This window comes from Ursus arctos, unplaced genomic scaffold, assembly GCF_023065955.2.
Source record: "Ursus arctos isolate Adak ecotype North America unplaced genomic scaffold, UrsArc2.0 scaffold_26, whole genome shotgun sequence".
In the NCBI taxonomy this organism is placed as follows: domain Eukaryota; kingdom Metazoa; phylum Chordata; class Mammalia; order Carnivora; family Ursidae; genus Ursus; species Ursus arctos.
Window position 1 is genome coordinate 28,009,888 of NW_026622941.1, and position 25,417 is coordinate 28,035,304.

Sequence of the window (25,417 nt, forward strand, 5' to 3'; positions counted from 1 at the left end):
TTCTAGATTAGGAGTGATTCCAGTGGATCTCCAGTGTGAAGATAGTATTTATTTGCTTCTAAAGGGTGATTATCATCATTTAAGAAATGTAACTATTATTGAGTCCGGTGAAAAAGGCACTGTAATGAGTCAAGTTGGTTGGAGTCTATTTCTGCTTTTGTCTTTACAACTGAATAGGAAGTCACTTCTAATTTTATTTGCCCTTCTGCAATATTAGGGTGAAATCTCACTTCTACTTTCCAGGGATGCTGTGAAGCAAGAGTATGAAAATACCAGTGTCTGTATACCACTTATTTCCTTGCTTTTATAAGACTTGCACATTATAGAAATATAAACTCTATCTATCCCAGGACACGTCCAACAAATTAAACTGAGGATAGAATCCTGATTTCTGAAGGTTTTCTTTTAAGCTCAGGTTTTCGGGAAAAGAGGAACTTGGTCTTTTCAGGGAGATTTTAAGGTCATGAAATTGGACCATATTCTTTTCTGTGAAGCTATTTCCAAACTTACGAAAAATGTTAAGAAACGGGATATGTTAGCATACACCTGGTCTAAGCCAACCCTCAGAAAATTTTCTTAAGCTCTCTGACCCTCTCATTTCTGATGGTACCTATAAAGCATCAACACAAGGACTGGCAAGTCCTAACCTTTACTCTAAATTAATTCTATAATCTTCCCTTCCAGACAACATCTTCTGGTGTTTACCTATCTTAGTTATCACCTATACAGTCACACAAAAAATCTGGAGGTCAACTGGGCTTTCCCTTCTCATCCTCTGCGTGGCCTCCAACATGTTTCTACTATAAAGTCCTTGAAGACTCTACTTCTTCCTTCACTTCTCTGGTTCATGTCCCTTCTGTCCCCACTGCCTATTTGTTCCTCATCATGGTGCTGGAGCCTCGTAATTGACTTCCTCAGAACCTTCAAACAGGTGGTCCCTTCCCAAAGCTCAAACATTAATCATCTCTTCCAAGGTATCAATCAATATGGGCTTCAGGATAATATCTAAATTCCCTGGCAAGAAATGCAAAGCTTTTCAGGATCTGGTCCTGCCTACCAGCTGCTCCCAACTTGGAGTCCTGATATTCCAGGAGTGTCAAACCAACTTTAATAACTAGCCACATCACTACTCAGGTTGTTATCTCTGTCTGGAATGGTTTACCTCCATCCCCTTAACTCAGTAAATGATGATTTTTTTTTAAACAAAAGCTGTCTATATCTGTATTATAACACCCAACACAGGATTTTTACATACTTGTTTGCTGTATTATCTCTTCCTCTCAATGGTAAACTGTTGCAGGGCTGGAACTAAGTTTTATATTACAGCCAGGTGGTGCCTGTACATGGTACACAGATACATGCAGAATTTGCTAACACCTGAAGTTGGGATAGGCAAACAGATCTGAACTGTATACTTAAGGGCACAGAATGGGAAATGGTGTCCACAATAAAGAGGTGTATTAAAAAACTGATATTTTGAATGGAGTCATTTTTAACAGTTAGTCTATACTTTTGCAGAAAAAAAAATCTTGAGGTTCAAAGATCCAGGAAATGTAAACTAAGTGAATTACTTTAATTAGAGAAGATTAATAGTAAATAATTCAATGCTTTCGTAACAATCAGTAGAAAAATATTTCTTGCTTTTTGAAGGAGGCATGTGGGGAGGAAGGAAAGATTAGGAGAATAGCGTGGAACGAAATGAATCTCAAAATGAGAGCTATTTAAACTCAGCATACATTAACATGAACCAAATTAAAATTACATTAAGACAAATCAAACTCATAATAGGTGTAAACAACTCAATACAAAGCTAGAAATGAATTATTTTAGCTCAACTGCAACTCTTATACTTCTGGTGCAAAAAAGAAAATCTTCCTTGAAAATGAACTGCCTTCTCTTAGACTAGATGCATTTCCGGATCATTTCCATAATACAGAAAACCTTAGTTACAGACTCAATTAAAAGAGAAACTGAAGAGCCAAAAGACGATGCTTTCAATTTAGAACCTACCAGAATCAAAACTAAGTGTGGGAAATGAAAGGACTCTTGTGGACAAGAGAAATCAGAAAGAAAGAAAATGGCATTTTCTCGATTTCCACAAGTTTTTGATGTAAAATGGTTCAATCAGAATTGGACAGGCAACCTGGTGTAGAAGACAATGTCTTCCCAAAACCAGTTTCTGAAGGTGGGGGAGAGGGCCAAAGACACTCATTCTTTCCACTCAACATTATTGAGTATTTCCTCCAGCAATGTAACTGGCCTTCAGGCCTCAGTTTTGTCTCCTGTAAAATGTCTACTTCCCAAAGTTGTGAGAACAGCCAGTATTTACCAAGCACATTACTAGCTTAATTATTTACAGCCTTGTGAAGTAGGTTAAATTATTATTACTGTTTTGCAGAGGAGAAAAACTGGACCACAAAGTGACTTATTTAACATGATCAGAGCTTTGAAACTTAGGCATTTAAAGCCGAGACTTCTGAACAACTAACCTAAGTGCCTCAACAAATGGGTTCCCCCTTCTTTCTCAGCCAATTATATTCCCTTTACGTGGGGGGAAAAATGTCCTATTTTTAAAGCAACCTACTATGTGTTAGCATGGTAAATTAATTTGTTCTCATGACAGCTTATAAAGTTGGTTTAGATTTCAAATAAACTTAAGCTTGTCCCAGTGAAAAACTTATTTTACATGAAAAATCATTCTCAAATTGCTTTTCTGACATAAATCTGCTGGAGTCTGAGCCCCATGAGCCAGGTTTTTCCAAGGCCTGATTACAACTGGGAAAATAAATTGACCATCCAGGTTCCAGACCTACAGAGTTAAGAATACTGCACGACAGCAGTCTTGAGGCCTGCTGCCCACCAAGGTTCCAGAATACACTACATATTGAACTTTTCATCTCCAAACTCCCTCAAAAAGTAACGCAAAAAGGCAGCAGACCTTGTCTGTCGGTCTTTCCCACTCTTCATTCATTCACTTTGATAAATAAAATCTCCGTTCCACATTATCATGTGATATTTAAAACAAACTATTAAGCTCTATTGTATTTGAAATCTTCCAGAACACTGAAATTCTAGCTGTATCCCAGGTATAAAATACTAATTAAGAAAAACAAATCAAAGACTCTTAGTGTACTTACAAAGCATCTTATGCATTTAAAAAAAATAACCCAGAGAAATAACTGCACAAAATAAAGTTATTAAATACAAACTTTCTCATTTTCTTAACATGTTCTTCTACCCACTTCAGAAATGTGCTGTTACTAGTATTGGCTGCCTTTAAGTATTCGGACTTTGGTCAACCAAAAGTTGGGAGAAACATGTCTATTTAATAACAGAACAATGAAAAGTATAATTTGTACAGCTTTTTTGGGGGGGGGTTGGGCTTGGCATCTAAGGATATTAATTTTTGGTAATGACCACTTTTAGATTCTAACCCTTAAACATGATCCAAATGCACGAGAAATCAGGAAAGAAGCAGCGGATACGGTGCTGCTTATCGGTTGTCTAGACTGCAGGCAAACCCCAAATACCAAAGAAGCATCCATGTGTCAAACCAGCATAATTTTTGAGCTATGCCTGGGGCCACATAACAAAAAAAAAAAAAAAAAGGTTGGCTTGAAAAGAAAATCTAAGAGGGGTAACCAGAAGGTCAACCCCAGTTCACAGGAACTAGGAAGCAGCTAGCAGGGATAGCTAGCTATAGCCTTTTACCCTGTCATCCCCCTGAGCAGCTTCCTCCCCAACCCCCATATAAAATCTCCAAGAAAGGCCCAACTCCCCACCAGCTAGCTTCTTCAAGGTCATCCTAAGATAACGCAGTGAACAATCACCAAACACTGAGCCAGGCAAATCTTTAGGGCTAAGAGAGATTTTCCCCCCTTCCCCAAATCGTTATATAAATACTTTAAATGCCATCAGGCTTTTCTCCAACTCCACCAGAAACAAACTCCCAGACTTTAATTTAATTTAGATTGAGCAACTAAGTAAACGTGTTCGGTTTTGCGACATACATTATTAAAATAAAAGGCTTTTCAAGTCTAGCAAACTCCAGTTCAAAAACAGGTGCTTTCAGTGTACTTTTAATGACAAGATCACGTTCATATTTTTAATTATTAAAAGAAAAAGAAGAAAAAAGTTTTTTTTAACCTTCCTTAGGACAACGTGATGCGTGGGGGCTGGGGGAGTACTGCTGGGATAAAACTGCCTCACGCAGGGTCCGTACTGGTCTAATCGGCAATTCCCAGTCTTCCCAGTGCCTGTAGTTATCCAAGGTTAGACGGAGAAAATAAAAACAAAGAAACCTACTAGGTCTAGTTACCAGAACAAACTGCACCGCCCTGCCACCCCAAGAAACCAACCCCACCCGCAACCAAAACAAACCTCGCCCCTCCCGGATCCCCCTCCCACACGTAAACACACAAAGAAAACAGCGGCACGCACAATTCAGGCACAGTCCTCACTTCCCTTTGTAGGACGACGGGGAGCCCCGAAACTTCCCCACGGTGGTTTTTTCGGGTGTCGTCGGGGCTGGGTCCCCTGAACATGCGGACCACGGCTCGACTGCGGGGGGATTGGGGGTGCTCGCCGCACGCACCGGCTTCCCAGAAAGCAGCTAGATGCCTCCCCAGTCCTCCCGCGGCCCTCAGGCCCCCCCCCCCAAACGCGCTTCCCCCTCGGGCACACGGTGACGGCCAAGAGAGAGGCACCAAGGCAGCAAATAGAAACGCTCCCCGGTGGGTTTGTTGGTAAATAGAACAACTTGGGTCGGGAAGAAAGTTCCTGCGGAAAGCTGCTCTCCGGGGCGAGGGCGGCAGGAGGTGACCCGCGTCCCTCTCCGCCTCCTCCCTCACCTGCGCCGGAACAACGGGCCCCCGCGCACACCCGCCCGCCCGGCGCCTCCCGCAGGCCGCGCCTCCCGCACGCCGCGCTGCCGGGGCTTGTTCCTCCTCATGGCTTTGCCCTGACGTAATTCAAACATGGCAACAGTTCGACTTCAAAGGCGAATCCACAGACCTCCCAGACACAGGCTCCGGGCCACGGGTAACGGGCCAAGAACTCGGGGCCACGCTCTCCCGGCCCCTCGGCCGTCGCGGCACTCGGCGCCCGTGCTGAAGCACCGGGGCCCCGAGACCACCGCCGCCTCCCTGCCCGCCCGGAGCGCGGAGCACGCCGCCTCCCCGCGCACCAGCATGGCACCTCACACCAGCAGCGCCGCCAAAGTTTCCCCGCGAGGGGCTGAGGGACAAAAGCCCCTCTCGAAACTCGCCCGAAGTTCGGGGGGCCGGGCCCGCACGGCCCTCCGCCCGGCGGCCGCCCCGAGCGCCGGCGGGGCCCGCACGGGCACATGCAGCTCTTTGTTTTCTGTCCAGCCGGGCGCTGCCTACGTGCAGCATCAGGGATGTCGGATTGTTTCTCAGAGGCGAGACACTTGACGAACACCCTGGGGAAGGGTCCGGACCCCGCGCCGCGAGAGCCCGGGGCCTGTCCCCCCGTCCTCCCCTCAGCAGCAAGCCCATTTAATCAAAGTTTTTCAGTGTCCTTGATGAGAAACGCCCGATTACCCGCCCCGCACCAGCGGAGAGTTGGCGACTTTCACTCTGCTTTTTAAACTGGCAAGACGCCATCATCAGCAAATCACATTGTCCTGCCGGCCGCCCGGCCCCGACAGCACCCGCACCTCACTGCCGGCTCGGAGCTGGACAGTCACACAGACCTCTGGCGAAAACCAGGGTCGCAGCCCCAAGCACGTGGTCTGTCATGTTCAGCACAAAAAGCAGTGCCCTCCGGAGTTCTCGCACTCCTTCGGCGCAGACAACGCCGCTGCCTCCATCCCCAAGTCAACTTGGCTCTGACTGGCCATCTTAAGCCGCACACGGTTGCCCCAGAAAGCCCTCGCCGTGGCGCCCACATCTACGCTACAGGTGAATAAATTGCGAACAAAACTTGAGGCTCCACAGACACATCGGCCCCCCGCGCTGCCTGGGCGCGGTCCGGGGGGAAGAGGCGTTGGGGAGCCGGGCTGCTTCAGAGCGGCCGCGTGTTGCTCATTGTCGCATCCGCATCCCTCCGGAGTTCGGCAAACAACGCCACGCCGCGTGCACTCCGGCCACCCCGGCGCTGACCCAAAAGGCCGATTTAAAACCCCCTCACGCCCGCCAGCTCGCAAGTAGACGGCAACTTAAGTTTCCGAGCGAATGGCGTTTATTGTCCACCCTTCTCAAACACGCGCGGGGGGCTGCAATGAAACTAAACCACGAGGTTCAACCACGGCGCCCGACCACTCCCGGGGCGCGCGCCCACGCGGATGCACCAGCCCGGGGCCCCTCCGCAATTGCCAGCAAGTCATTTTTCTCTCGGGCCTTCCAGCCACCCAGTTCCTTTCCGCCAGAGAACACTACGGCTGAGAAAAGTCATTGTCACCTTCAACGTGGATCCCTCAACTCCGGCGACTCCTCACTCGTTTGCTGCCACCACTCACTTCCCCCACCCCAAGACTTTCGGTTTGCCCCCTGTACCCTCCCCAATTAAAAGACACACTAAACATATGTATACAAAAGAACCCGGGGTTTGAAGATCACGAGAACATTGCTCCCAGCAATGCCATCTCCAAGACAAAACTTCCTGTGCGTGCGTGTGTGTGCGTTATGTGTGTGGAAGGACTGGGGGAAGTGGGGGAGGTGAAAAAAAGGAAAAAAAAAAAAACACTCTGAAATCAAAGCCTCGTGAGACAGTTTTGCACCAGAGTAATGGTTAGAGTCACTCACCTTCCAAAGGCAGCCGTTCCACGCGCAATAACGTTCCCGGGGTGCGGACTGCACGCCAAGCCAACCCCCCCTTCAATCGCTCCCTCCTCCTCAACTGCCTTGTCTAGAAAGATTGTCTCCTGCAGTTCTGCAGTTGCTACCGCTGGCCGGGAAGGTGTAGATTCCGCTTTCCCTTTGCGCACGCGCGTCTCCCGGTACAAAATTCTCCTGAATCGAACTTATTTGCATACGGGCGCGCGCGCGTCGAGGGCTGGGAGGGGAGAAGGCCCGGCGGCCGCGCGCGCTCCCGAGGCCTCTATTGTCCTTTTAAGGGGAGAAGCGCCGCGGCGCGGGAAACGAGGCGGCCAGAGGGAAACGGGGGCGGGGACTGCTTACTACGGCTGACGTCACGTAAACAAACGCCCCCTGGCTGGAGGCTGCGGCGTAGGGGGAGTGGCGGGGTGGGAAAGGCGGAAAGGTTAGCAGCGGAGGGAGAACGTTCGGCTGCGTGACGTGCTTTCCACCCTGAAGTTCTTGGGACGCACCATTTCTCGTTGAAAAATAGTTTTGGAAGCGGTTTTTGCAAAATTGTCACACCTGTGCCTACTTTCAGGCTGGAGGAGTCAGAGGAGGTGGTCTTCCAAGCCACCAGACTGAATTTATGCCTCCTATATTTCCTAAATTTTATTTAAAGTTGGGTTTTTGAACCTTTTTTTTTTTTAGTCCTCTGGAACCACGAGAGGTTCGTTTTTCGTGCAGTTTTAATGAGTCGTTTAATAAACTCCCATTTTGATACTCTATCCATTCATTAACTCCCGCCTGCCGTCCTCAAGCAGTAACCCAACCCATAACGATCCAATTTTCCCCCCACTTTGGCCTTAAGATTTCAAGCCTGTCCGAGCTGAATGGTTGTTAATTTCCGTGGGAACAGTGTAGATTTCCTAAAAGACTAGTCGGTGGAAAGTCAGTAATCTAGGAACATGCATACCTCCTCCAGCTGCTTGTAAAGGGTGTGCCACTCACCCAGAACTAATACCACTAACTGGTGGTCTTGGGAATGGAAAAAGTAGCCAGTCAAGTGCAAACATTCCCTAATGAAATATATAATAAACCAACAATTTAAAAGCTTCCTGTCTCAGGAGGAAAGAAAAAAAACCTGAAAAATTCAAGTAACTCTTCTCATGTTAAGTGAAAAATGAAAAAAGAATAATTGCGATACACCTTTATTTGGATAACACACCTAACACCAACGGACTGAGCCCCTGATGAAAAGATGGAGGATGGGGAGAGAGGAAGGATGGTTTTCCCAGAAACTTGATATTGTTCCCAAGCTACAAAAGTGTGGACATCAACCATAAAACTTAATCATCTGCTGACAAGTTTCACTGCTTTCACTGTAATGTCAACAATATGGATTTAAATAGATACTTCTGAAACGCTAATTTACTTCAACAACCAATTCATAGAACAGTCAAGACATACCGACTTCCAATGTCTTTCAACTATGCTTCTTTTTTACTGTGGGTCCTGTAACATACTGTTTCCCTAACTGTGTATGTCAAAACCGCATATTAAATACCTGTGGAAAAAGAGGAGAAAAGACACCTGTCACTAAAATGTGAACTCACTTCAGGGCAAAAATTTTATATTGTATTCGTTTTTGTATTTCAGTGCCTAAAACAGGGCATAGCACAAAAAATGAAAAATGGCTTGTAAAATAATAAATTGATGGGCATTTTCAAAGTTATTTATCAGATTAATCTGAAGTCAAAACAGCTTTACTTTAGTGTAGAATTTTTGCATTTAATCTAAAATGAGTTGGGAAGTTACAGTGATCACCTCGATTAATACGATGCCTATGATGCTCGAATGGTTCTTATCATAGTAGGTAAAGTGGTGTAGGCTTTCCAGCTGTTTCTGGGCTTTCCTTGGTAACAAACTGGACCCTGAGCATAAACACCTACCTTCTTTTTGAAGAAAAAATTTTAAGTTGTCCTGGATTGACTCACATACTTCTTTGGTTTATGATAGATCTCCCCCAAATAATTTCAAATTAGTATATGCTTTTGCAAGTATGAAAGCTGCAAGTGTGATAATATTTCTCAAACTTCAATTATTGCTTACAAGATGTATCTATACATGTTATATGTGTATATAAAATTTAAAATGTACCTTGAATGGCTTTTCTCTTGAAAGTTTATGTAAAGAATATATACTGTAACCCAGGGATGGAATAGGTTCAAATGTGCAAGCAATGCAGGAATTACATACAATATTTAGGATATATTGTTCAGATAAAAAAGTACCGGTAAGCTTCAGAGCTATCGAGTTACCTAATATTGTACAGCAAGATTTCCTGTGCTCTCAAAGTAGAGGTCAAGAAATAATTTGGGTAATTTTTGTAGGAAAGGTAGCAAAAAAAAATCCTTAAAGAGGAATTTGAGTTTCTAAGAGTCTTAAAAAAAAAAAAAAAAAAAAAGAACCCCCTATTTTTGAACAGCCAGATGCATTCCAAAGGTTCTTGTGTTCATTTTGTTGCTTGAACATGTTGTTATGGCTGTCTCTATCCAGGTCCAATAGTTCATTTATGGGCTACTTTAAAATACTATTACATAAACATCCCAAGTGAAATTTTCATAGAAAGAAAGGGAGAGAGGGAGGGAGGGAGGGAAAAAAAGAAGTTATTTATAATATATAAATTTGGATAATAGGAGATTAAATTACACAGTGTTAAAAATATTTGAGTACTTTTAGTGACTATAGTGTTATGTTGAACTCATATTGAGTTCTCAAAAATATTGAAATTAAAAATATAGTAAAAATTTAAATTGAAAATAAGGTACAAGATATTCTGGTTAAGCCAACTACCTTCCTCATAATTTGTTGTCCCCACTGTAGAATTATCCCTAGTGCTTGAACATTTTTATTCATTTAGCAAAGGTTTAATGATCGTAACTCTGTGCCAGATAGTAAAACCATTTCAGAAGTAGAGGAGCTCAAGCCCTCCTTACATCTTCTAACTTCCATATAATTCTATTTTATTTGCTACTTTTTCTTCTGTAGCATTCTTTGCCTTCTTTTGAGACTGAACTATTAAGCTACTTCACAATTTCTTATAATATTCTTGGCATGGATGATAAATTATCTGTAGAGGACTGAAAAGGACAATTCTTGTCTGGTAATGAAGGATATTATCAGCAATTTAGTAATGTTTGTAACGCCAACTCAAACTAATGATCGTTTTTTAAATGAAGGCTAATACCCTCATCAGAGGCTGGTACCAACCACATCAAAACATTTTGTTGAGCCCAGGAAAGAGCTGATTATTATTATTAAACATTGGGTTTCGTTACTCCCAGGTAATAGCCATAGGACTAAACTTTTTCCTCACACCAAAACAAGCATGGTATTTTGTTACTTATTTAAATTCTTTTGAAGTTCAACTAGCAAGTGGTCAGAGCAAGCCAGATAATGTTAAGCTATAAGGAATAGAATTGGTTATATGATCCAAGCAATCCTCTGACAACGGTTTGACAGCTGCCAGAAAAAGATATCTGTTACTTAATTAAAGTTAACTTTTCAAATTTTTGAACTTAAAGATTTAAAGAATCATCACAAATTTATTCTTAGAGGAACCTCTAAATTTATAGAAATTTTAATTTATACTACTATCTTATGATATTTGAATAGCATACCTTAAAAAAAATGAAAGTACTGGTAACAAAAGTAATTTTATTTTAAGAAGGACATTGACTGGGGCGCCTGGGTGGCTCAGTTGGTTAAGCATCTGCCTTCGGCTCAGGTCATGATCCCAGGGTCCAGGGATAAGCCCTCATCGGGCTCCCTGCTTAATGGGGAGCCTGCTTCTCCCTCTCCCGCTCCCCCTGCTTGTGCTCTCTCTCTCTCTGTCAAATAAATAAATAAAATATATGTTTTTTTTTAAAAAGGGACATTGACAAACTAGAGTCAGTTCACAGGAGAGTAAATCAGGATGATGAAAGAGCTGAAAACCACAGCATAAAAGCAGTAACTGAAGGAGGGGCTGTGTTTTGATTGTGCAAGAAAGCAATCTTTGACAGTCTGAAAGACCATCATTAGTAGAACGAATGGGCTCGTTCTTTTATGCCTAGGAACCAAATTTGTTTTGAAAATCACAAGAATGTAGATTTCTGCTAAACATCAGAAAAAAATCTCAACACATACGAATAGTCCAAAGATTGTTCAAAATACTTCATAGGTTGGGGCGCCTGGGTGGCACAGCGGTTAAGCGTCTGCCTTCGGCTCAGGGCGTGATCCCGTTGTTCTGGGATCGAGCCCCACATCAGGCTCCTCTGCTATGAGCCTGCTTCTTCCTCTCCCACTCCCCCTGCTTGTGTTCCCTGGCTGTCTCTATCTCTGTCAAATAAATAAATAAAACATTGAAAAAAAAATACTTCATAGGTTAACTCCCCATCACTAATGATGGTCTTCACAAAAATAAAAGGAAAAATTTTATTTCAATGAATTACATACATTATGTAAAATATAAAGCTTGCTACCTCTAAACTCCTATAGAATTCTGTGGATCTATTATCCCATGGGATAAATGAGTGGTACCATCAATAAGTGCCTCAAGCTCAAGAGAGGGATTTATCACTGTGGCTGAAGAGGTTAGGAATGTCTTTTTGGAGAGGATGGGATTTGAGCTTGAACTCATTCATTCATTCATTCATTCATTCAACAAATACTTACTGAGTTTCTACTAATTGCCAGTTTCTGACAATAAAATGATATGAAATGCAGAAATGGTCTCTCATGGAATGTGGGACACAAGCATTCCAAATAACCACGCAAATATAATTATGAACTGTAAGAAATAAAAGGGAAAAAAAGTACTGTGAGCCTAATCATGTATGGCAAGGGAATCTGACCTAAACTGGAAGTAAGAAAAATCATCTTTGAGGAAGTAAAGTTGAACTATTAGCAGGATTAAGATGGAGAATTTGAAGTGGCAACATCAGAAATAAGTTCTTAGCCATGGTACTTGGGGTGGTAGGAAAGACAGGACTAGGAGAAGACTCATGTCTTTGATTGAATAAAAGTCATACATGAATCCAATTTGAGGGAAAAGTAGGTGTCAGGTGTTGGAGACCAAGAGAAATCAGGATTTAAGACCTATGCATTTGGAAGTACCTACACTGAGTCAGAAGTAGTTACTTGCCAAAAGTATTCCAGAATCAAACCCTATATGATTGGATTACAATTGGTTTAATCAATATATTTTACTTCTATGAAAGTTTATTTTTCTAAATGTCAATAAGAAATCGATCCCCCGTCCATAAAGTCCACTTCCTAGAAGAATCCCTGTTCTAATTATTCAAATCATTCCTGAAGGTAAGTATGCCTTCATCAACAGATAAACAAGTGAACAAACAGACACATGGTGCAGAAAGTCAAAGAAACATGCTGGGTTGCCATTTCTAAAAGCTTTGGGAATAAAATATCCAGGAATGTAGAAAAATTTAATATTTTGTTTATAGTTATAAACAAAAGTTATAAAAACTTTTTAATATATATTTTAAAGAATTTGAACTCTTGTACATTAATTTTTAAAAATAGAACGCAGTATCATAGCTTAGATGATACAAACATCAATAGTTTATCTAGAGGCTCCTGGCTGGCTCAGTGGGGAGAGCATGTGACTCTTGATATCAGGGTTGTAAGTTCAAGCCCCATGTTGAGTGTAGAGATTACTAAAAAAAATAAATAAACTTGAAAAAATAGTTTATCTAGATATATTGTTAATTTAGCAGTGCTGTAGTGTTCCAGAAATGGAAATACAAAGCAGATGAAACAGAGGTAATTAATGTACCATAGTGCACTTATGGCCGTTATTAAAGAAGATGGTATCATCAGAGAGTAAAACATATTGCATACTATCTTCTTAGCAGGCAACATTTAGTATATGAACATAATTTAAATTTCTTTACAGGAATAGAATTAGGAAACATCCTCAGATGTGTTGAAAATAGGGAAGGATATTGGTACTCTGTTGACAACTAAAGCATTAATGTAATGTCAATAACATAATTTACACTTAAACTAATAATTAACAAAATAAGATTTTGTGGAAGAGAATAGAGTATTCCAAGATCTTTAAAGCCACTGGGACACCTGAGCGGCTCAGTCGATTAAGTGTGTGACTCTTGATCTTAGCCCAGGTCTTGATATCAAGGACACATTGGGGTCCACATGGAGACCACTTAAAAAAAAAAAATCATTTCTGGGGCGCCTGGGTGGCACAGCGGTTAAGCGTCTGCCTTCGGCTCAGGGCGTGATCCCGGAGTTCTGGGATCGAGCCCCACGTCAGGCTCTTCCGCTATGAGCCTGCTTCTTCCTCTCCCACTCCCCCTGCTTGTGTTCCCTCTCTCGCTGGCTGTCTCTCTCTCTGTCGAATAAATAAATAAAATCTTTAAAAAATAAAAATAAAAAATAAATAAAAAAAAATCATTTCTGAAAAAATGCATTCTTTAAAATTTTACCTTTCCCTCATTTCTTCAAATCAGAACAGTTGTCAGTCATGTTGGAATCCATTTCAGATATTAATTATTTTTTATTCAAATTCTTGATTTGGAAAACTGAGTATAAACAAAACAGATTTCTATGAACTTTCCTCTTTTTTAAGTTTTTATTTAAATTCCAGTTAGTTAACATGTAGTATTATATTACTTTCAGTAGTACAATTTTGTGATTCATCAGTTACATACCACACCCAGGGCTCATCACAAGTATTCCTGTTAACTTTTACCGTAACTGATATGATATAATCAAAAGAGAAAATTTATAAACGTTTTCCTCTTTTTGGTATGTCATAAATATTACTTAAAAAGAATATTGCAATTAAAAGATGGAATTATGGTGGAATTCAAAATTTATATCGAATATATTTTTTAAAGATTTTATTTATTGGGGCACCTGGGTGGTTCAGTAGGCTAAGCATCTGCCTTTGGCTCAGGCCATGATCTCAGAGCCCTGGGATTGAGCCCAAGCCCGGCAGCATCGGCATTGGGCTGCCTGCTCAGTGGGGAGCCTGCTTCTCCCTCTCCCTCTCCCCTGCCCCTGCTCATGCTCTCTATTGCTATCTCCCTCTCTCTCTCAAATAAATAAATAAAATTTTATTTATTTATTTGAGAGAGAGCAAGAGCAGGGCAGGGAGGAACAGAGGGAGAGGGAGAAGCCCCATATGGGGCTCCCTGCTCAGTGGGGAGTCCGTTTCTCCCTCTCCTTGCCTCTCCCCCCCCACCCTGCTTACTCTCTCTGCTCGCGCTCTCTCTCTCGCTCTCTCTCTCTCTCATGCTCGCTCTCCCTCTATCTCTCAGATAAATAAAATCTTTAAAAAAATAAATTTTACAATAAAAACTTTAGTAATAATTTTTAATGTAAATGGAATCAACCACTTTTTATCTAGAGTTGACTGTAAATAAATTTGTTCGATAATATCCAGGGTTGATGACTATGTAGAAAAAAAACTCATACTCTGTTATTTTTTTTAATAATTGATATATTTTGGGGTTTTAAAAAATATTTTATTTATTTATTTGACAGAGAGTGAGAGCACAAGCTGGGAGACAGAGGGAGAGGGAGCCCGATGTGGGGCTTGATCCCAGGACCTTAGGATCATGACCTGAGCTGAAGACAGCTGCTCAACCAACTGAGACACCCAGGCACCCCAGAAAAAAATTTCATACTCTGTTACTGGTGGTATATTCATTCCAACAAGACACCAGTTTAACATTATCTATTGAAATCTAAAACCTTCTGTTTGGTTTTATTTCTGGGAATTTTCCCTAAGATATATTTACACAGGATACACAGGTATGTGGATAAAAAGAAACTTCCAAAATAATAGGTAAAGTATGATTTCATTTGTGGGGCGCCTGGGTGGCCCAGCGGTTAAGCGTCTGCCTTCGGCTCAGGGCGTGATCCCGGTGTTCTGGGATCGAGCCCCACATCAGGCTCTTCCGCTATGAGCCTGCTTCTTCCTCTCCCACTCCCCCTGCTTGTGTTCCCTCTCTCGCTGGCTGTCTCTATCTCTGTCGAATAAATAAATAAAATCTTTAAAAAAAAAAGTATGATTTCATTTGAGGAGCAAAATAATATATGGAGAAAATATGTATGTGTATATATATAAATAAATCTCACGTTTGTATGTGCATAAAAGTGATTGCGAGGAGACATACCATAATGTTAGTCACAGTTACCTCTGAGGATGGAAGTCAGAAAGCAAGTGGGAGCAGTGATTTTTATTTTAAATAATTTTTATATAATTTTTTCCTCCTTGAACTTTTACGAGCATCAATTACTTTTATGGTATAAAAATTAAAGGTGGAAAAACACCTATTAAAACACATGTAGCACATTAGGAATACAAAAAAGAAAAGTGTGTGTATTAGTTTGAAGAATTACTGAGGTAACTGTTAGCTTCGTGAACCGAAGATCCATATCCAATTTGGCTTTAAAGCTTCCAAAATATTTTGTGTGGTGTGTGCACATAAATAGCTATAAAACCATACAGCCCATAAACATCTTCTTTTTTTCTACCTGAATTCTCTTTTCCCTCATCTCTGAATGTTTAAGTCCTACCCATACTTCAAGGCCTGGCTCAAATGCCAGCTCAGGTTTAGACATAATTATCATTTATTGATTGCCAGCTCTGGATATAGCATTACTCTATGTGCATGTTTTATTTCTTCTCTTCATTGTTTCAAAGCTTCGTGATAATCCTGTGACATAGATATGAGTCCTTCTCATTAAGTATGAAACAATGGGCCTTAATCAGTGTCATGTGTCATAGTAAGTGGTGGAGGTGCGAGGAAACCAGGTCTCTCGACTTTGAGTTCCAGATTCATTCTCCTGTCCTCCTCTACGGACTTTGCACTGACTTCTCAAACAGAAAGCAATATTTTCGTCCTCTCAAACCCTTCTAACATGTTGTCAGTGCATCTTAAGACACATCAATTTCTGCTTTGTTTCAGTTTATTTCAGTTATTCATGTGCAGCCTTGTATCTCTATATGACAATGAGAACTAAATCTAATAGTTTCAGCCCTTGAAGGGCATGAAAATCATCTGTGAACTCTTTTTTCCAATTTTTTTCTTGTGGTAAAAAACATATGACATAAAAAATGTACCATTTTTTATGATTTTAAGTGTACAACTTAGTGATATTAAATACATTTATAACATTATGCAAATCATCACCACCTATCTCTGTAACTCTTTTCATCTTGTAAAACTGAAACTCAACCCATTAAAAAATAACTCGCCATTCTCCCCTCCTCCCAGCCCTTGGCAACTACCATTCTATTTTCTGTCTCTATGATTTTGACTACTCTAACTACCTCATATAAGTGGAATCATGCAGTATTTGTCTTTTTGTGACTGGCTTATTTCACACGAATAACGTCCTCAAGGTTCATTCATGTTGTAGAATATGTGAAATTTTTCTTCGTTTTTAAGGCTAAACAATTTTCCATTGTATGTATATACCACATTTAGCTTATCAATAGACATTCGGATTGCTTCCATGTTTTAGTGATTGTGAATAACGCTGCTGTGACCATGCTATCCACATAGCTTTTCAAGAACCTGTTTTCAGTTTGGCGTGTTATATACTCAAAAGTAGAATTGCTAGATCATGTGGTAATTCTATTTTTAATTTTTTTGAGGAACCACCATACTGTTATCCACAAGAACTATATTATTTTACATTTTCACCAACAGGGCACAAGGGTTACAATTTCTTTACATCCTCACCAACATTTGTCATTTTCTGTCTTTTTTTTTTAATTATCCGGCTTAAAAAAAATTTTTTTTTTACTTTTAAAGATTTTATTTATTTATTTGAGAGAAACAGAAATAGCGACAGAGAGAATGAGCCGGGAGAAGCAGGCTTCTCATTGAGCAGGGAGCCTAATGTGGAGCTGGACCCCAGGACCCTGGGATCATGACCTGAGCTGAAGACAGACACTTAACCAACTGAGCCACCCAGGCGCCCAATTTTCTGTCTTTTTGAGAGTAGCCATTGTACTGGGTTCGAGTTGGTACCTCATTGTAGTTTTGACTTGCATTTCCCTGAAGATTAGTAAGACTGAGCATCTTTTCATGTGCTTATTGGCTATTTGTATATCTTCTTTGGAAAAATATCTATTTACACATTTTTTAATCAGGTTGTTTGTTTTTTGTTACTGAGTTTTAGAAATTCTTTGTATATTAAGGATATTACTGCTTTATCAGATATATGATTTGCAAATATTTTCTCCCATTCTTTAGGTTGCCTTTTACTGTTGAAATTGTCTTTCAATACAGAAAATGTTTAAATTTTTATGAAGTCCAATTTGCCTGTCTTCTTTTGTTACCTATGCCTTTTTTGTCATATCCAAGAAATCATTTCTAAACCCGATGTCATGAAGATTTGTCCTTGGTTTTATTCTAGGAGTTCCATAAGTTTAGGTCTTACATTTAAGTCCTTGCTTCATTTTGAGTTAATTTTTGCATATGGTGTTAGGAAAGGTCCAACTTCATTCTTTTGCATGTGGATATCCAGTTTTCCCAGCACAATTTGTTGCAAAGATTGTCCTTTTCGCATTGAATGGTCTTGGCACTCCTGTCAAAAATCATTTGACCAAATATGTGAGGGTTTATTTCTGGGCTGTCAGTTCTATTTCACTGGTCTATATGTCTGTCTTTATGCCAGTGCCACACTGTTTTGATTTCTGGAGGTTTGTAGTAAATTTTGGAATCAGGAAATGTGAGTCCTCCAGCTTTGTTCAAGATTATTTTAGCTATTCCATGTCCTTTATGATTTCATATGAACTTTAGGATGAGTTTTTCTATATCTGAAAAATTGGGATTTTAGTAGGGATTGCATTGAATTTGTAGATAACTTTGGGTAGTATTGACATCTTTTTTTAAGATTTATTTATTTATTTTAGAGAGAGAGAGAACGTGCAGTCTCTCTCACACACACACACACACACACATACACATGCACACACGAGTTGGGGGGCAGGGCAGAAGGATAGAATCTTCAAGCAGCCTCCCTGCTGAGTGCCAGACGTGGGGCTTGATCTCAAGGCCCATGAGATCATGACCTGAGCCCAAATCCAAGAGTCTGACACTCAACCGAGCCACTCAGGTGCCCTGGGTAGTCTTAACATCTTAACAATATTAAGTCTTCCAATCCATGAACATGGAATGTATTTCCATTTATTTATATCTTCTTTAATTTCTTTAAGTAATGTTTTACAGTTTTTATTGTACAGGTTTTTCACTTCACTGATTAACTTAGTTCATAAGTATTTTATTCTTTTTGATGCTATTGTAAACAGAATTATTTTCATAATTTCCTTTTCAGATTGTTTATTGTTAGTGTATAGAAATGCAGCTGATTTTTGCAGGTTAATTTTATATGCTGCTACTTTGCCGAGTTCGTTTCTTAATTCTAACTAATAAATAGTTCTTTTTTGGAATCTTTAGAGTTTTCTACATGTAAGATCGTATCATCTATGATGAGATTTAAGGCGCATTACTCCAGAAGATGGCACTTTGGCATATTGAATATTTCAAGCAAAAGGGGTTTGACAGAATGGCAGAAGCAGGAAGGTCATTCTGGCCTTCTTCTCATCCTTCTCCCCTGAAACAGGTCATAAAACTCTCATGTGAAAGATGCCCTTCCTATACCTAGAGGAAAGGAACACCCTTGTTTTCAAAGATAAAGAGACATTAAGAATCTGAACAAGCAGACCTTAACAAGTTTCCCTCAGTTTACTACACTTACCTCATACTCTTTGACTTACTGTATATCTTCATGACTGTCCACGCTTTTTAGCATAAAAATACCCAGGTTTAACTGTTTATTTGAGTCTTCTTATGAAAGCTCTCATATTACATAACGCTTAAATAAATTCGTATGCTTTTCTCCCCTTGATCTTTGTCCTTTTAATTTTCAGATGCCACCGGAGACCCTAAGAGGGCCAAAGGAAATCTTTTTCTCCCTTGTATCTGCAAATAGAGATAACTGTACTTCTTCCTTTCCAATCTGGATGCTTTTCATTTCTTTTTCTTGCCTATTTGCTCTGGCTAGACCTTCCAGTGCTATGTTGAATGGAAATTGCAAAGTAGGCATCCTTGCCTTGTTCCTGATCTTAGAGGAAAACCTTCCAGTCTTTCACCATTGAGTATGATGTTCACTGTGGATTTTTCATATATGGCTTTTATTATGTTGAGGTAGTTTCCTAGTTTGTTAAGTGTTTTTATCATAAAAAAAAAGTGTTGAATTTTATCAGATGCTTTTAGTGTATCAATTGAGATAATCATGTGTTTTGTTTTGTTTTAAAAAATGTTGAGCTGTCTTTGAATTCCAAGAATAACTCCCCCAGATCATGATGTGTAGTACTTTTTAATATGCTGCTAAATTTGGTTTTCTAGAATTTTGTCGAGGACTTTTGCATTGATGTTCATAAGGGATGTCGGTCTGTAGTTTTCTTTAGTTATACTGTTTTTGTCTGACTTTGGTATCAACATATCTGTGAACTTTTAAAAAATGTTCATACCACAAACCGATGGAATCCGACTTTCTGCAGTCGATGCCTGATTAACCGCGTATTTAAAACCGGCGTAGGTCATTCGGTTCACACCAAGGGTTGAGGACTGCTCAGCTCATCCACACCTGATCCACCTTTGAATGTTCATAGACCCTTGTGTGAAAAACAGATGTCCAATAACTATTTGTCCAAGTACAAATAATCATTCATGATCTTTGTAAATCCAAATATAGACTCAGAGCTGCCTTTACAGGAAGAAAAGTCCAAGAGGTCGGGCGATGGGGGACACTGTAAGGACCAGCCAGACACAAGCTCAAGGGAGGTAGCATGCTGTGCGGATAACGGGTAAAACAATTGGGGCACAAAGGTGTGTTCAAACACACTGCAGATGTTAACGTAAAAACAGCCAGAAGGAGTGAGGAGAACGGGCTTTTTAGGTCATTCTCTCAGGTTATATACTGCCCTTTATGATGACTCTGCTCTGTCTTTTCCTTTGAAAGTCATCCTTATTTTATCCATATCACACTTGAATAAAAATGATCGTGCTATCCTGGAAAAATAAAAGAGTTTGCGTTGGCTTCCCCAAATTCCCTTGAATTTATAAGATAGCAAAAGGAGACTAGCTAGTGCCTGGAAGTGCTTTGAACAAGGATGCATTTATGTGGGGTGGGGAAGAGGACTTAAGGGGACTACAGCAGGAATGTGGTTGAACGGGACTGACGACATATGCCTCATAAAATACGGTGTTCCTTACCTGAGGAACTGCCTATTAAGGGAATCTGTTTTTGTTAATATATCTGCCTGTTAGCCAGATACTTTTACAATAAAAACAACAACAAATCTGTGTGAATTATATTAACTATCAGTATAAGAATTTAGAGATCTTGTTGTAATTAGTTGTGATTAGATTTGACCAGAAGTGAGCTGCCCTTATTACACAGAAATGATAGAGCTCCCCACGATTAGTAAAGTATATGCCTGAGTTGTTTTTCATAATATTCACAATAATAGTCATTAATAGATATCTTTATGTACATAATCTGCTGTATAATAAGGATGTGTCATAAAATATACTTCCTACTCTTAATGGGCTTCCAGGCCCATGAGGGAGACATAACAGTGACATAAAAAGTAAATACCCAAACACTCAAAATAAAATGTAAATAAAACAAGCTCTGTGTTAATGAAATATACTCACCATTATTACTATATGAGTTCAGATGATCTGTCCCCCTCAGTTAAGCAGTTTGTAAGGAAACCAGATAGGTAAATAGATAATTTCAGCACAACATGGTACTAAGGTACTAAGGGCAAAGTACTAAGTGCACACAAAGCTGGAATATTTAGTCCCATCTGGTGTTCAGAGAAGGCTTGGAGAAAATGTTGCTTGAGTGGATCTGGAAGGATGGATATGAGGTTGACAGGTGAGCAAACATGGGCAGGGCTTTGCATGCTGCAGAAACAGCACAAGCAAGAGCCCATAAGTGGAAAAAAGCATGCCATGTTGAAGGAACATGCAGAATTATTACAGTGTCAAGTGCATGAATGGGATTTATGGGGAATAAGTCTGGTCAGGTTATGGAGGGCCTGTGAGCCATGTTAATAAAGAGTTTGGACTTAGGCTGTAGGCAATGGGAGCCATTAAAAGCATTTAAACAGGGGAGTGACATGATGAGATTTAATGTTTGCAAGTATCCAATTCTAGGTGTAGTATGGAGGACAGATTAAAAGAAATAAGACGGGAGGCAGGCTGATCACTTAAGATTATGATGCTATAGATTAGACAAAATAAAATCTTTAAAAAAAAAAAAAAAAAAGAAGTCAATTCTCCCCAAATTGATCTATAGAGTCAAAGCAATCCCATCCAAAATCCTAACAGTCTTTTTTGTGGAAATTGACAAACTAATTCTAAAATTTATAACGAAAATGCACAGAACCTAGAAGAGCCTAAATCACTTTGAAGAAAAGAGACAAATTTGGAAGACTGTATTAACTGATTTCAATACTTACAATAAAACTACAGTAATTAATTCAGTGTGGGGAAAAATTATTTAAAAATAAAATCTTTAAAAAAAAGGAAGAAAGAAAGAAAGAAAACTGGAAAGTGAACAGGTTTAGAGAAGAAGATAATCCCATCTGATTTGAGAAGGGGAAGGAGAAAGAGTAGAAGCTAGAGGAGGATGCAAGTTCGAGGGAAGTTTTTTGTTTATATGTTTTGTTTTGTTTTGGTGTGTGAATAACTTGATCATGCTCCTAGGCTAAGACCCAAGGGTGAGTGAGTTGAGAGGAAGAAATTGGAGATAAAGAGAGAACGTGTCTGATAAAGCAGGGTCCTGGGGAAAACAACACAGAGCAGAATCAGGAGCAAAGGTGAATGAGTGAGTCTGGAGCAGGAGAATGATATCTCGTCCTCTAAGACTTGTGGGAACGTTGCAGCCATGGTGGAAAATAAAGCCACATTTTTAGGAATGGGAGAGATCAGATATCTATTGCTTAATGAGCTTGATTTTTCTCTATGAAATGGAAGCCAGTTAGTGTGTTTAAGAGTCAAAGTCCTGTGCTTGGGGGCGCCTGGGTAGCGCAGTCGTTGAGCGTCTGCCTTCGGCTCAGGGCGTGATCCCGGCCTTCCGGGATCGAGTCCCACATCGGGCTCCTCCGCTGGGAGCCTGCTTCTTCCTCTCCCACTCCCCCTGCTTGTGTTCCCTCTCTCGCTGGCTGTTTCTCTGTCACATAAATAAATGAAATCCTTAAAAACAAACAAACAAAGTCCTGTGCTTGAGTAGATTGAGAAGAACTGTGAGGGAACCATTGCTGAGTGGAGTGGGAGAGAGTGCTTTCAAAGAATTGTTGAGGGGGTTGAGGATACAGCTAAGATTAGACATCGTAAGTTTGTAGTGGTGATGATCTGTAGTTGCCTAGTTTTTCCTCTCTAGCAGGACTCAGGAGTTCTAGAGACAATAAGTTACTGGGCTAGGTGGGAGAAAAAAGACGTGGGTACAAAGAAGTGGGGAGGATATTGGAGAGAGTGGTTTAAACAGTCAACCCTGCTGGTTGAAGTTAAGGAAGTAGAAAAGATAGGCAGTGTGGTAGGCTGAATAATGGCCCTCAAAGATATCCTAATCCACAGAACCTGTGAATGTTACCTTACAGGGGAAAAGCGACTTTGTAGAAGAGATTACATTAAGGACTTTAAGACAGGAGTTTAGGTGCCTGACTGGCTCAGTCAGTAGAGCATGTGGTCCTTGATCTTGGGGTCATGAGGTCAAGCCTTATGCTGGGCCTAGAGATTACTTAAAAAAAAAAAAAAGACAGAGATTTTATTCTGGTTATCTTGGTTGGCCCTCCATATCATCACAAGTGTCCTTATATGAGAGAGGCAGAGAGAGATTTTACAGTAAGAGAGAAAAAGAAGGCCATTTGACAACAACAGAAGCAGAGCATAGAGTGATGCACTTTGGAGTTGGAAGAAGGGGCCACAAACCAAGGAATATAGGTGGTCACTATAATCTGAAAAAGACAAGTTAATAGATCTCTCCTCAGCCTGCAGAAAGAATAAGCCTTGTGGAAACTTCATCTTAGCCCAGTGAAACTGACTTTTTACTTTTAGCCTCCAGAATTGTAAGAGAATACCTGTGTGTTTTTAAAGCCACTATGTTTGTGGTAATTTGTTACAGCCGCAATTGGAAACTAATATAAGAGGTGAAAGAAGACTTGTCAGAAAATCTGGACCTTGGAAGAATGGTAGGATATGTATAAGCAAAGACGAGGGGATGGGAAATGGGCGATAAAAACTGCAGGTAGGGAGAAGATGACAATGTCCACAGCGTATTCGGGAACCAGAAAACTAGCTTTCGAGAACACAAGATAGGGCTGGGAAATGAGGCTGGATTGGTAGGGAGTGCCAAAATGCTGAGGGCCTAGATTGCCTCCTTAGTGAGTTGGGCTGTGTCCCGCAGGCTTTGGGGAGTAGCCAAAGGAAGATGAACTTAAAATTGATTTATAAGATTTGGAACAGAGAAACACTTCAAATACAAAGACTAGTTAAGTTTCCAATGATCTTTGACTAAGGATAGTGGCACTTTGCATCCTTCAGGGTTCTCCATAGAAACAGAAGCAAAAGGAGATAGAGATAGATAGATGATTGATAGATAGATGATAGATAGATAGATAGATAGATAGATAATAGATGAGATAGCGACCTATCTATCAATCAACCTATCACCTAGTCCCTACAGAGAAAGAGACAGAGAGAGATTTATTTTAGGGAATTGGCTTAGGTGCTTGTGGAGGCTGACAGGTCTGAAGCTGGTAGGGCAGGCTGGAGACTCAGAACTTAGGCAGAAATTGACCCTGCAGTCTTGAGGAAGAACTACTTCCTCTCTGGGAAACTTCAGTTTTAGCTCTAATAGTCTTTTGGGGGGACCCATTTGGACCCCCAGAGTTGGTACAAAGATGGTCATGAGCTGAAGGTATTTGAGATTCAACAGATAGAGAAAAAGGCTTTCTCAGAGTTCTCCTTATCTGACTAACAGCAGCAACTTCTGGGAAATGAAGCTGCCATAAATTCCTCTCAGGGCAGATCTATTCCCAGAAGGGAGAAAGTGAATAAAAACCTACTCCAAATCCCTTGAACAAGGGAGGTTTTTTATGGCCCTGAAGGAGACAGAGAGACTACTCATACCTGTGGAGACAAACATTACTACAAACTTTCTTATCTCCTATTTATTCTCCCGAAAACTCAATTATCTTTCTAAAAGTCTTTGGTTTCCCATAAATGCCTTTCTCCCCATCCCCTTCACTCATTAAGATGGTATATAAGCTTCAAATTCTAACCACTCATCACTGACATCTCCTGCTATAGACACAGTGTGTGGGTAAATAAACTTCATTTTTTCCCCTCCTGTTAATCTGTCTTTTGTTAGTTTAATTTGCAGCTCCCATGCACTCGGACTAAGAGGGTAGGGAAAAATTTTTCTTCTCCTATATTTTAAACTGATTGGATGAAGTCCACCCACATTATCAAAGATAATATTCTTTACTTAAAGTCAACTGATTGTAGATGTTAACCACATCTATGAAATATCTTCACAGCAACACACACTTAGATTAGTGTTTGATTAAATAACTGGGTACTATAGCCTAGCCCAGGTGACACATAAAACTAAACATCACACCAGAGAAAGGAAGGATGGACAATGTGTAAAAAAAAAAAAAAAAAAAAAATTTAAGAAAATATTAGCAGGATTTGGTGGTTGGCTGGGGTATGGGGAAAAGAGAAAAGGAGGTCCAAAGTTTTAGGCTTGGAGTCAATGGGTTGCAACTACCCATCTCACATCTGTCCTACAGTTAACAATGATACACAAATTTCCAACTAACTGGTTGGGGTTCGGGATGCAGCATGTGGCAATGTAACAGAGGTCTGCATAGTGATGGTCAATGGCTTTGGCCCTTCAGGTGAGATGCTTTAGGAAAAAGTAATCCCAATGGAAATATTAACCTGGCTGTCATAGAAAAAGCAGTCTGTTTCCTAAGAATTGAATAATCAGTCAGAAGGAAGAAGAAAAAAAGAGCAAGAAATGACATGAAAACATTTTCTGAAACATGAAAAAAATTGTCACTTTCCCCTGGGCATTGACACACTGACTGGTATGTGCACTTGGTTCAATCCATTGAAATTTAAACAATTGGTGTAACCTTGAGCACAGGTTTACGAGCTTTCTGCATTTGACATAAGATTTATTTATCTGGGTTGGTGTTTTCCTGAGTTTCATTTCTATTTTTAGGTTTGGGTTTCTTTCCCAGTGACACATGGGTACTACTTGTAAATTATAAGCTTGGCGTTTTGACAACCGTAATAACGAAAACCTAAGTATGAAGATTAAAAATTCTGCCTGGCCAGGTTTTCTAGGGAGCCTGGATGCACTTCACTTACTCTGTTAGACTGGTAACTTGTTGCCAACAGAAACTTAAAGAAGCACTTTCTGCAATTAATATGTTAACTATCCTTAATGGCTTTGTTTTCTCCAGACAAGCTAACAGCCCAGGCATTAGTTTTTAGTCTTGATAAACTGGTTCTGAGAAATGAAAAGCA

At 40.4% G+C, this 25,417-nt stretch overlaps 1 protein-coding gene across 3 annotated transcripts in view; it reads right to left on the reverse strand.

The window, feature by feature from the left end:
• The window catches only part of SINHCAF (SIN3-HDAC complex associated factor), a 30,017-nt gene extending 23,062 nt beyond the window's left edge, over positions 1 to 6,955 (reverse strand). Inside the window, exon 1 of one of the 3 annotated variants that reach the window (XM_026502157.4) lies at positions 6,765 to 6,955. The gene's annotated coding sequence lies outside the window, so the exon portion shown is untranslated. Of the gene's footprint in view, positions 1 to 4,440; positions 4,623 to 5,185; positions 5,308 to 6,764 lie in introns of those variants that run through there. The other 2 variants (XM_048216525.2, XM_026502158.4) reach the window with 2 other exon arrangements.
• Between the last annotated feature and the right edge of the window lie 18,462 nt (positions 6,956 to 25,417).